The 13,088-nt window shown below is 34.4% G+C and overlaps 1 long non-coding RNA gene across 1 annotated transcript; it reads left to right on the forward strand.

Annotated features, from left to right (window-relative positions):
* Positions 1-1,895: 1,895 nt before the first annotated feature.
* Positions 1,896-3,956, forward strand: LOC107814645 (uncharacterized). The gene is made up of 2 exons (XR_001654598.2): positions 1,896-2,418; positions 3,590-3,956. It is a non-coding gene; the product is annotated as an uncharacterized LOC107814645 (long non-coding RNA).
* Positions 3,957-13,088: the final 9,132 nt, after the last annotated feature.

Genomic DNA, 13,088 nt, shown 5'->3' on the forward strand with positions numbered 1-13,088 from the left:
TTCAAGTCTTGTGATGATCAACCTTGTGCCATTACACAATCCTGATGACTGGTCTATCTTTCTCAGCAACATCATAGGAACACCAACCTACAAAGTAATAGAGTGATTTGGAATTCCGGAACATTTAATACTGTTTAGGAATTTGGGTGTATGTACGTGCTCCAAAGCTGAAAAAGAATGATCAGACATACAAACTGTATCAGAACTCAAATATGTCTTCTCGGGACTATGATTGAGTGAAACCATATATTCATTGATCGACTCAACCATATCAAGAGTCGGAGCACGAATTGCTCTTTGCAGGAGGTAATCAATGTCATTGATATGGTTAAAGAAATTTGGATATGTACTTTCAACAATTGTCGATATTGGATCATCACAATTATTTATGAGAAGATCATCGGGGATAAGTTATCATGTTAATATAGAAAAACTTAATCAGACAACGATAAGTAATCATGTTAAAATATATAACAAAGTAAATTCATAGACGCAATCTTACTCACGATCTTCAAGTTCCACATTCATATAATTGTTGGTTTTATCACCTTGGTTATGGGATTCTACCTCACCATAACTTACAGCCTCTCCAATGACATCTATAATAATTTAAAAAATAATCAGGAGAAAGTTGATAAGACATTAAAATAAAAGAACTGCAAATTGAATACTTACCGAAGAGTTCACTTTCTTCAACATTAATTTTGTTTATCAAATACTCATAAGGTTTTAAGTCGAAGATAGTCATACCAAAAAGATGATCATTTGCTTCCTCGACAATCGTCTTATGAGTAAATGCCAACTTCAATTTATGTCGCGTGTATTTAAGTTTTGTATAATTTGGTCCAACCACAAATTTCTTCATAACGTACAAACCCAATTCTTTTATCTTTGATTTGAACATACGTATAAGTGATCGGCCAACAATCTTATGAATACGATCGCCCTAGAATCAAAAAATTCATATTAATACAGAGTCAGGCAAATAATCAGTCGTACAGTGTTGTAGTCAAACTTTTATGAAAAAATAACCGCAACTAAAAAAGAATGGACCTTTTCATCTTGAATAATTAATTCAAGGGAGACGGTGTTGTCTAGTTTTTTGCGGTCTGGAACGTGCCACAATCTCACTATTTGTACCTTCAAATTCCAATTCATCTTGTTACTCGATATATTGCAAATATAGTCAAATGCCGTCATATTTCTTCTTGTGAGCACGTGATTTTTGCCCTATATATGAATTATTCCCAAAAATTCAAACAAAATGATTTCTTTCATTATTTTACAATTTTGTGAATTTTGTGTTATTTTCTGTTAATTGTTTGCATTTTATTTGTGCATTTTAGTTCATATAAAAAATACAAAAATACATTGGCCATGTGTTTGGGATTTAATTTCATATTCTTAGTATTAATCAGTAGTTAAAATTGTTCACATATAAAGAAAATAACAAAAATAGTTCACTTTTTAATTGTTTTAATTGTGAATTCGTCACGAAATAGTTTTTAAACAATTTTAGGAGTTAATTAGTTTAACTTTGAATTATATTAGGTCTTTGTTTTAATTTTTACATTTTGAAAATCATGAAAATATAAATACAAATGAAAACATTGAGAAATAAAAGAAGAAAATTAGAAGGAAAATGCAGAAAAAGAAATAAAAAGGAAAACAATTTTACAAAAAAAAAAAAAAAAAAAGGGTTGCCTTTAATTGGAAAATCAAGTTGGGCCGTTTTGGCATTATTACCGTTTAGCCCAAATCGGTTACCCGCCCACATCAGCCCATAACCCGTTCCCCAAGCCCGTCCGAGTTCTGAGGCTTCCCAAACGACGCCGTTTAGGCGTCCATTAATCATAATTCATAACCATCGATTTTTCCCTGATCCAACGGCTTGTGTCAATTTTTGTTGAATAATAAAAGTGTCTGAATATTGTAGAGAAACCCTAAGACATTCACCTCCTTCCTCGTACATTCTCTGCAACTCCGCCGGAGTCGCCGCCGTCGGCGAACGTTACCGTCTCCAATCAACCTCAAAATTACACCACCAATGCCCCTCATTTCCCTCTTTCCAACCCTGCCTTTGGTTTCTTTCGAATCACAGCCAAACATCTCGAATAATTAATCAAAGGTTTTCCGTCCATGACACAACCCCTCCCAAACTCCACCAAATTTACACCCTAGAACCGCCTTCATCTCCTCTGTCAAACCCCCTAAGTTTCGTTCTTCGAATCCAACCGGAACCTTTCGAATTTTAATTTAAATGTTTCCGGCCAAAACCCTAAGTGTGCCAAATCGTGCCAAATTGGCACAATATGATACTTTCATCATCTGCATGAAGATTCCATCATCTAGGGCGTTCAAACATCATCAGAATTGGCCGACTTTGGAAAATAATGAATGGCCGGAGTTTCTTTATCAGTAAGTTTTGTTTTTCCTTTTTGTGTTCTTATTTTCTCCAGTTCTTACGAGTTTAGTTTATCTTTTGGTGCTAATAATTCAGTATTTGTTTAAAGTGGTTTTGATTCGTGTTCTTTTAGTTTAGTTTAATCCTAGTTAATCGTTGCTATTAGAGCAGATGTTTAGTCAGTTCCTGATTTTAGTGATTGTCTTTCCCCGTTAGTATCATTTTCTTTTAATTAATTTGTTGTTCATGGATTCTGCTCTAAATTCAGTGCAATTAGTATGTTTGTGTTAGTTTTAGCATAATTTCAGAATTGATTAGTGTTTGTGAACTGATGGAATAATAAGAGTTGGGTAGGGATTATGAGATTCTTGCTTTGTTAATTGACCCTGGATTAATCAGAGGAGAGGAGGGGGTTTGTTTAGTGATTTTAAAATATGTTCAGGGGTATATGGGTAATTGGAACTGGGTAGGAAGGTAATAGACTATGCTAGAACCTCTTAGATTATTCTAGAATGTGGTTTTAATATATGTTTCAGCAGAAATAGAGATAGTTACTTGTGTAGTAAGTTTTAAAATGAGGGACTAAACTGAAAATAAATAAGGACCTTAGAAGAAAAACCAAAATCTGATACTCACTCTTTGTGCCTATAAAAGGCAGGCACTTTGCCTTGTTCAGGGGCTTTTGGGAAGATCCAAATTCCCCCAGAATTCCCTCCCTTTGAGTTTCAGATCTTAGCTTGAAAATTCAAACCTTCAAAATCAAAATAAAAACCCTACGAAAACAGAAAAATCAAAAAAAGCTTTTACTGTTCCATTGCCTTTGCAAATTGTTTTCAATTCCTGTTAAAAATTCTCTGTTTCTACTATGATTTCGAGTCTGTTAAACAGCACTTAGAAGTTTGGCGACTAGTGCGAGTGCATTTGAGTCTGTTTGAGGTGGATTTTGGTTGAGTTCTATTCCAGTAAAAATTCAGAAGCATTTCAGTCAGTTTCGAGTTAGTCTGTGTACATTCGAGTAATTTCGGGGTTTGATTGTGTTGTTTGAGTCTTCTACTGGGTTCTGGAGTTGTTTTGGAATCGAAATTGTTATCCTTGCTGCTGGGTTGTGAAGCTGTCCTGAACTGCTACTGTTACATTGATTGTTGCTGACTTTCTCTTCTTCTCCATTGCATTTTGTATCTCCAGGTACATCTTCTGATTTCCTATGAACTATAGAAGAACTGATGTACCTCTGAGTTGAATTGAAATAGAAGCACCTGCCAGATCCGAGTTCATCTAAATGCTGTCTATAGTTGCTAGTTAAATAAATGCTTAGTACTTGTTTTTGCGTTATTATAATGACTGTTTGGACTGTGTTGTATGGACTATTTTGGACTGTTTTGCTTACTAGTTCATTCAGTAGTTCCTCTCCAGTAGTAATAAAATCGACTCAAGTAGCTTTGTATACTAAAAAACAGGTTCAGCGGGGTCCATTGGTTGTAGTGAAGGTGACTTAGCAGATTGTACTAATTAAATGCAAGATGTGGACTCATGTTTCTCTTGGTAGTTTATGCTAGGCAACAGTTTGAGTTGTACTAAGGATTAATACAATAGGCGTTTGGACAATATTTGGTAAAAGCTGAAATTTGAAGTTGACAATAAAAAGAGTATTTGTAAATTTGAGCTTACATACAATACAAATATCACTTGAAAAAGTTGAAAAACAGTGAGTATTTCATGAATAGAGGCTCTTTGTTTAATCTTAGGCATTTTAAGTCAAAACTCATTTAAAAGAAAGAATAAAAGAAAAGCAGTGGTAGGAGCTCAGTACGTACATTCCAAAAGGGCAGAGGCGGATTGAGGCTTTGAAGTTTATGAGTTCCTATAATTTCACCGAAGATCATCTAACTAATTATATATTTCACAAAAGTCACTTATCTCTTATTTATCACTGAAAAGTTACTCAAAATCAGAAGATTTTGTAGAAGCTTTAGTTGTTTTGGATTTGTGAAAACATAAAACAATGCATCTACAATTAGAATACAAATAATCTACAATTTATCTATATGATATCTACAAACTGGATACATTGAATTTTAAATCCCAATTCACATTTCAATTGTAGCATAATTGGCATTTTCGACATAATTGTAGAAGATTTGTAGAAGTTTTAGTCTTCCCAATCTATAATTTATCTACACTTTATCTACAATTCTACAATTTATCTACAATTTCTGGAAATATGTCTTCTTCTTCTTCTTCTTCTTCTTCTTCGAGTTTTAATCTGAAATTCAGTCCAAACCAAGTCTAATCTTCACCAAAACCCCTCAGAATTGAGATATAAACTCCTAAACATATTCCGAATTATTTAAAACAACATCCAATCCAAACAAATAATGATTTTTGAAAACCCAAATTTGAATTCAAAGCTTTCAAGCTTTTTAATGGCTATCAATGGTGGAAAATATATGGAAGAACAGATTTTTTCAACTTTGAGTTGTTAAAACTCGAAAATTTGAATTGTTCGTTCTTTTTTTTTTTCGAGAATTTGAATTGTAGTTCTGGAAACACGTTTTCTTTTATTCAATAAGTTTATAATGATCATGGCTCAAAATTTTCCACGCAGCTACAATGTTGCAAGAAAAGATTGCAAGTCTGCAGCACATGAAGGAACAATATGGTAATGGTAGCGCTTGTTCGATAGCAAAACAGCAAGATAAATCAAGATAAATGCCAAAGGATCAAATTGCAACGTAGAATCAATTAATACCAAAATTTTCTCCTTAATTTTAGCGCGTTTTTAGGGAATATTCTGCTCTTTTAATGCCTAATAGTCGAATGGTATATAAATTGTAGTTAAAGTGTGGACTGGGCGGGTAATTAATAAACTATGCACATTTAGGGTAATAAGGTTTCCTATACCACATATGAAACTTTATTACTCTCAATGTTTAAAGTTTTATTTAATTACAAACCCGTATACCAAATTACCAATTCTATACCATACTTAATTAAGGGTCTAATTAATGGGCTATTTTTACTCCTTAATTAAAGGTATCCATATCTAATTAATGGGCAGTTTTTACTCCTTAATTAAAGGTATCCATATATCTCACGTTTCTAATTCTCTCTCCTTACCCCTCACCCACGTTTTTACCCATACCCCACATTCATTTTACCATTTTCCCTCTTCTGTAACCAAACAAAATTCCCTCTTTCTGGAAAGTGATTTGTTTGAATTCCGTTTCGACGTCACCTGGTCGAAAGGTTGCAGGCATCACCATCGTGGCCATCAAGTGTCATAAAACAACATGGTCGATATGTTAGTGTCGATCCAATTAATGGAAAAAGATGTGATACTAAATCACTTCTAAACTTCTTCTCATATTTCTTGATTGGAATGTTATGAATTGCTATTTTGGCATCTTTTATTTGTAGTTTTTTGTAGAAGTTTTGTAGATGAAGAACTAATTGTAGGAATGTGACATCCACAATTAATCTGCAAATTATCTGCAAAATTTTACAAAAACTATAAATTAACTACATTAAACCTACATTATAACTACAATCTGGAAACAATTTACACATGAAAGTTCTTCAAGTTGGAATTGACCACAGCTACGTTTCTTGTTTTCTTGAAAGAAATTTTGTAGTAAATCCATACAATAATAACGCCAAATACTGGCGGTGGCTGTGGCCAACACCAATTTGGTACATATACAACCCTGAAGATTTCATTAAGGAGTAGTCATGGGCCTTTGACAAGGATGAAGATCGAATAAGAAAGGTTGGTTTATTTGTAGTTTTTTTTTTAGAAATTTTGTAGATGAAGAGAAAATTTTGTAGTCTAACATTTTTTTCCAACATAGATTATAGTTTAATTGTAGTATAAATGTAGTAATTTTATAGATATCCTTAAAAACAATACAACTTTATACAATACTTAAATTGATTTGTAGTTTATTTGTAGAAATTTTGTAGATAAGAGAAAATTTTGTAGTCAACATTTTTTTTTTCAAACATAGATTGTAGTGTAATTTTAGTATAAATGTAGTAATTTTGTAGATACCCTTCAAAATAATACTGCTTTATACATACTTAAACGGATTTGTAGTTTATTTGTAGATTTTTTGTAGAAAATTTATAGATTAGGAGAAAATTTTGTAGTCAACATTTTTTTTCAACATAGATTGTAGTTTAATTGTAGTATAAATATTTTCTATAATGAAGTATTTCTAGTGTTTGCTTACATTAAGATCTGGATAATTTTTCACCAAGTATATGTTTTCCACCAACTGGATGAACGTGATTTCCCATAATCTATGAATTGTAGTCATTTTCATTACAGATTCCAGCTCTTTTCCGTATCAGTTGCTTCAATTAACATTTAAATAGTACGTGATACCTATGTTGTTGAAAGGTAGCGAGAACTTAATGAGAATTGATATTGCAAAATAAACTATTTTCAGCAGAATCCATCGTTATGGAAATCGTTTTCCTCCAACCACTAATAATCATTAATTTCTCTTCAGGCGCCTAATTTGGAATATGAAATAATATTTAGTCCCAAATTTTTAGGCGCCTAATTTGGAAGGAATAAGCTATTCAAATATTTATTTCAGATTTGTAAGCACCTAATTTGGAAGGAATCAGCTCTTAATATTGGGTATTTAATTTATGGTATAAATTTGTAGGAATAATATAAATATAGTGGGTAATAATGGAATTATGCACATTTTTAATAATAAGGTTTCATATATGGTATAGATAGGAAAAAATCCCAAATAGAAATACTTTTTGAGTCTTCACCCCGGAGGGAATAATCATAAATATGTACTCGTATTTAGTGTGCATATCACATCAATAATAGCGTGACATGTGTCATTTGTATAATCTTTTATCATCTAATTATAATAGTGTTATTTTAGTGATATGAGTATGAGTAAATTTTTCTTTAATTTTATTCAAGACATTTGTGCTAAGTGACCTTTACTTATCAAGGATTTAATCACGAAATATATTCCCTTTTTAATTCTATTTTCCCTCTGCTAGTTGTCTTGCCTTTTTCTTTTTTCTGATGAGACAAAAATGAGAGATATTGATACTCAAGGATATAATTTTACACCTATGTAATAGGTTACTGGTCGCACCTTAACAAATCAGAAATCGATGAAAGAAGACCTTATAATTGAATTATCTCTTGAGAAACTTTCAAAATAGTAAAATAGTAAGGAGGGAAAATGCAAGTTTGGTTCACGAATGCAAGTTTGGTTCGGTTCACGTAGCATTAGGGGAGGTTCAAGGCATAGGCCAATAAAACCTTTAATTGCTTAATTTTTTACTGTTAAGGTTAATAGTTTATTCCATCGATCCATAATAAGTAATTATTTTACTTTTTTATTTTAATCCAAAATAAGTGTCCATTTACGTAATCAAGAAAAATTAATTTTATTTTATAAAACAGTGAAATAAACGAGAGAGTATTAAACAATTTTCTGCTTGCCTTTTTGAATGTATACCAATGCATACAATTTATAAGCTAAGAGAATAAAATAATAAAAGGATCCTATAAAAGTGCCTGACTAGTGTTGGCTAAAGGAATGACAAAATGACTACCTAAGGAATCCTATATAACAAACTCATGTGGGAATAGAAGGATCCAAAATGTGGATCTAATATTTTAACTCTATCTAATTGATGTGTCTGTACAAATTGAGCAGATGACCCAATTGTCACTAAATAAGCAGGCGGCCCTACTGTCTTATTTGTTAGGGGCCCAAGTGTTGAATTAAACATCTTTGAATATATCAAACCTTTACCTTTTCCTTCTTCTCCATTAACGTCTTCTTCATCTTCTCCATTAATACCAGAGTTAACACCCCTCCCCCCACAAGTTGGAGGGGAAAGAAGAGACCCCCAACTTGCCAAGAATCGAAAAATGAGAAGGCCCTGACAAAGGTTTTATGAGGATATCAGCGAGCTGGGAAGAAGACGGAACAAAATTTAGAGAGATCAATCCAGAGAGAAACTGTTGGAGCACAAAGTGACAATCGAGTTCCACATGTTTTGTGCGTTCGTGGAAGACGGGATTGCGAGCCATATGTAGAGCTGCCTGACTATCAGAGTGAATAGGAATTGGAAGAGTCGGAGGTGCCGATAGATCTTGAAGGAGACGGTTCAACCAGGTCAATTCAGCAACAAGGCGACGCATTGAGCGATACTCTGCTTCCGCTGAAGACAAAGAGACGGAAACTTGCCTTTTGGACTTCCATGAAATGGGTGAACCTCCAAGACTTATGAAATACCCACTGATGGATCTTCTAGAATCAACACACGAAGCCCAATCGGCATCACAGAAGGCAAGAATGGAAAATGAGGGATCTTTGCTCATAAAAAGCCCTTGGGCAGGATTAGTGCGCAGATAACGTAGAATTCTAAAAGCAGCTGAAAAATGGGGAACTCGGGGAGTTTGCATAAACTGAGATAGATGTTGAACCGCAAATGCAAGATCTGGTCGGGTATGTGCTAAATAGTTGAGCTTGCCAATCAAGCTACGATAATAAGTAGGATCAGATAGTAAGTCACTAGTGTCAATGGAGAGCTTGCAAGAAGGATCCAAGGGAGAAAAGACCGGAGGAAGATGATCACAATTGAACTCAGAAAGGAGGTCAAGAGTGAACTTGCGCTGACTGATGATGACGCATTGTGGTTCTTGAAGTATTTCCAAACCTAGGAAATAATCTAAGTCCCCCAAATCTTTGACTTTAAATTCATCATTCAAGAAATCTTTTAATTTTGCAATCTCTAATGGATTATTTCCAGTGAGTAAAATGTCGTCGACATAAATAGCTACAATAGAAATTGAGTCCCCTGATCTCTTATAGAATAGTGAATAATCATTGAGTGATGAAGAATAACCTTTAAAATTTAAGGCAGCTCCTAATCGAGCGTACCACTGTCGTGAAGCCTATCGCAAACCATATAATGATTTTTGGAGTTTGCAAACAAGATTAGGATTTGTGGAAGTCAGCCCATTAGGAAGCTTCATGTAAACTTCTTCTTGTAACTCACCATGTAAAAAGGCGTTATTCACATCTAATTGAGAAATAGGCCATCCCTTTTTTACTGCCACAGTGAGAATGCATTTAATTGTGGTCATCTTGACCACTGGTGAATAGGTCTCATTGAAATATATGCCTTCTCGCTGAATATCCCCTCGAATGACCAATCGTGCCTTTAATCTTTCAAGAGTTCCACCCGATTTGTGTTTCACCTTGTAAACCCATTTACAAGGTAAAGCCTTCTTATCGGATGGCAATTCAACCAACTCCCAAGTTTGGTTTTCCTCCAAAGCTGCAAGTTCAGAATCCATGGCTTTCTGCAATCCAGGGTGCATAGCAGCTTGAGAATAGCTTAGTGGTTCAGTGATAGTAGAAATAGTGTTGAGTAGTTGTTGGTTTGAAACTGAAAGAACTGCAAATGGGAATATAGGGGGACTAAGGGGATGAGTGAAACAGGCAGCAGTCAAGTTAGTGAGATAAATGGAGTCACAAACAAAATCATTCAAATATGCAGGCCTGTTATGTTCCCGTTGTGATCTTCTGGGAGCAGGAATAGGATAATGCGATGTAGGGGTGGAAACAGTAGGTGTAGAGGGAGGAGAAGGTGAGGAAATAGTAGAAGAGGGATCATGAGAAGAGGGGATAGAAGGAACTGGTACAATAGAAATAAGAGTTTTAGTGAAGATGGGATTTGAGAAAGACGAAGAAGAAAATGGAAATTCAGTTTCATGGAAAAATTCATCTCTCGAAACAAACACCTTTCTAGTTTCTTGGTTCAAAAGTTTGTATCCTTTCTTTCCTGTTGGATACCCTAGAAAAATACAAGGCATAGCTCTAGGTTCAAATTTGGCCATATTGTGTGGTAAAGTAGAAGCATAACAAAGACACCCAAAATATCTAAGGAAGCTATAATTGGGAGGTTAGCCTTTTCTCTGTTAGGCTCCTGTAAGGGCGGGTATGAGAAGGGTCCCCTTCTCCCTTGTCAAAGCTTAGTTATTCATGAATGAGAACTCGTTTTGCTTGTTGGCTGACTTTTTGCCAAAAATGAGTTCGTATGGTGTTTTTCCATTTAGGATAGAAGATGGGAATCTATTGAAGAGAAAAGTAGCAGTGAGTAAACATTCTCCCGAGTAAATAATAGGAAGTTGAGATTGATACAGTAAAGCCCTAGAAGTTTTCAAGAGATGTCTATGTTTCCTTTCAACGATGCCATTTTGTTGAGGAGTAGCAGTGCAAGAGGTTTGGTGAATGATTCCTTGTGAAGCAAAGAAATCAGAAATAGTAGAACCTCCTCCCAATTTAATGCATTGTCAGACCTGATGACCTTAACCTTAGAATGAAATTGCCTTTCGACCATAGCTAAAAAATACTTTAACAATGGAAAAGCATTACTCTTAGCACTCAAAAGATAGGTCCAAGTTGCCCTACTATAATCATCAACTATGGTAAGGAAGTATTGTGAGCACGTGATTTTTGCTTCACGGAGACTGTAAGCACGTGATTTTTGCCCTATAAGAGAATTACTCCCAAAAAATTCAAAAATAAAATGATTTTTCTTTGGTGTGCAATTTTGTGATATTTTGAAGAATTATTTGTATTTGTCTGTGCGTGTTTATTCGCTAAATTAATAAAAAATACAAAAATATGTTGCATTTTGCATGTAGGATTTAATTCTACAATTGATAGTAATTAAAATTGTTTTACAAAAATTAAAAATTACAAAATAGGCATCGTTTACATTTTTAGCATTTAATGTCCAAATATACAATTTTATGCTTAATTAATACTTAATTGTGCGTTAATTGTTATTGGGAGTTAATTTGCGCCTTTATAACTTAATTAGTTCTTAATAATAGTTTAAGTATTTTTATAATTTAGTTTTAGAAAAATAAAAGAAGAAAAGAGAGCGAAAATATAAAGAAAGTCGGAATTGGGCCTCTTCTTCAATTTCAAGCTATAGGCCCAAAAAATGGCCCAATCTTCCCTACGACCCAGTCCATTTCGAACTGGGTCGACCCAGTCCATAACCCAAAAGATCCAAACCCCTTTGTCTTACATTTTACAACACAAAACAAAAGAAACAAGAAGAAAAAACCCTAAAAAGACTAAGAAGTCATCCGCCCCCCTCCTATCTTCTTCTTCTTCCTCAAGTTTCTCCAAGGTCATCCATGGCTTCCCCCTCAAAGCTCAACCATGGCTGCCCAACGTCACACTCACACACGCACAACCCCTCGTCGGACCACCCAAATCGACCCCCGTCCGCCATTAAAACCAAACGACCACCTTCAAACTTCGACATCCATGGTTGTCCCCCCCTTGTTTCTTCGTCGTCTTCTTCACCACGTCCAGTCATGGACGACTTCAAACAGCCCCAAGCAGCCATGAACGAGCAGCCATGACGAGCAGCAATGACTCCCAGCAGCTACACCATCTTCGTCGCGTCCAAACAACCATCGTCGCAGCTGTTTCTGCGTCATCCATGTCGCCGCTGCTGCGTCCTTTTTGTCCGCCATTGCTGCTGTTTTTGTCCTCCATTGCTGCTGTTTTTTGTCCTCCATTGTTGCTGCTTTTTGTCCTCCATTGTTGCTGCGTTTCCACTGCTCCATCGACGACGAACAGCTCGTCGACCTTCACCAAACATGCTTGCCGCTGCTGCTGTTTTTTGCCTTCATCTTCTCTTCGTCTTCGTCGTCATTTGTTCGAGCTTTGGTCGAGGCTCGGACAGATTTGTTTACAATCAAAGTTCTTCGTTGATTCATCTTCGGTTAGTTGTTTTTGAGTTTTATTTTGTCCATATTTCGTTTTTATATTTCTCGAAGTTAAAATCGTTAAAGAATTCAATTCTTGTTTTGTTCGTTGTTCATCGTTGAAATCATTTTTCTAGTTTGTTCATGTTCATGTGCTTTGTTAAATTAATTTTCAGATTTCAAAATAGAAGTTTAATTAGTTGTTTTCATATTCATTTCATGTTTGTATTATTGTTTAAGTGAATATTTGTTAGTTTGATGTTTGTTAGATTCAAATTGAAATTTAATTAACTATTTCTTCAATTTGTTTCATGTGTTTATGTATTGTTGGAAATTGTTAATATTGTTAAGTTCAAGCTTAAGTTCATAATTGTTTATTCGTCAATCTTGTTATTTGTCTAAAAAGAATTTAGTTGTGTTAAAGGAAATATATTGATTTAATCATTTAATCCGTCATGTTTGTTGCTAAAATATTGTTCAATCAAATTTTAGTTGTTCTTTGTTGTTCAATTTGTGTTCATGTGATTTGTTGTTGAAATGTTGTTGAAATCATGTTCATGTGCTTCGTTGTTGAAATGTTGTTAAAATCGTGTTCATGTGATATTGTTGTTATGATGTTCATCCGTGTTCATATTGTTGTTTGAACATTGTTAGAAATTGATCATATTGTCTATATTTTGGTTAAGTTTGATTAATTGATGTGTTATAGCTGATGGGTAGTTTGGTAAATTTGTAGTACGTTCAGGGGTAGTTTGGTAATTTCAGTAAGGTCAGAGGGGGTAGTTTAGGAATTATACATTTTGAAATTGTTTATTTGAAGCATGAGGGACAAAATAAAATGGGGTGGGTTGTGATATAGTTGTTTAATATAAAGGGGGGACAAGATTTAATTTAAAG

The sequence above is a fragment of the Nicotiana tabacum genome, chromosome 8, assembly GCF_000715075.1.
Source record: "Nicotiana tabacum cultivar K326 chromosome 8, ASM71507v2, whole genome shotgun sequence".
NCBI classification, from domain to species: domain Eukaryota; kingdom Viridiplantae; phylum Streptophyta; class Magnoliopsida; order Solanales; family Solanaceae; genus Nicotiana; species Nicotiana tabacum.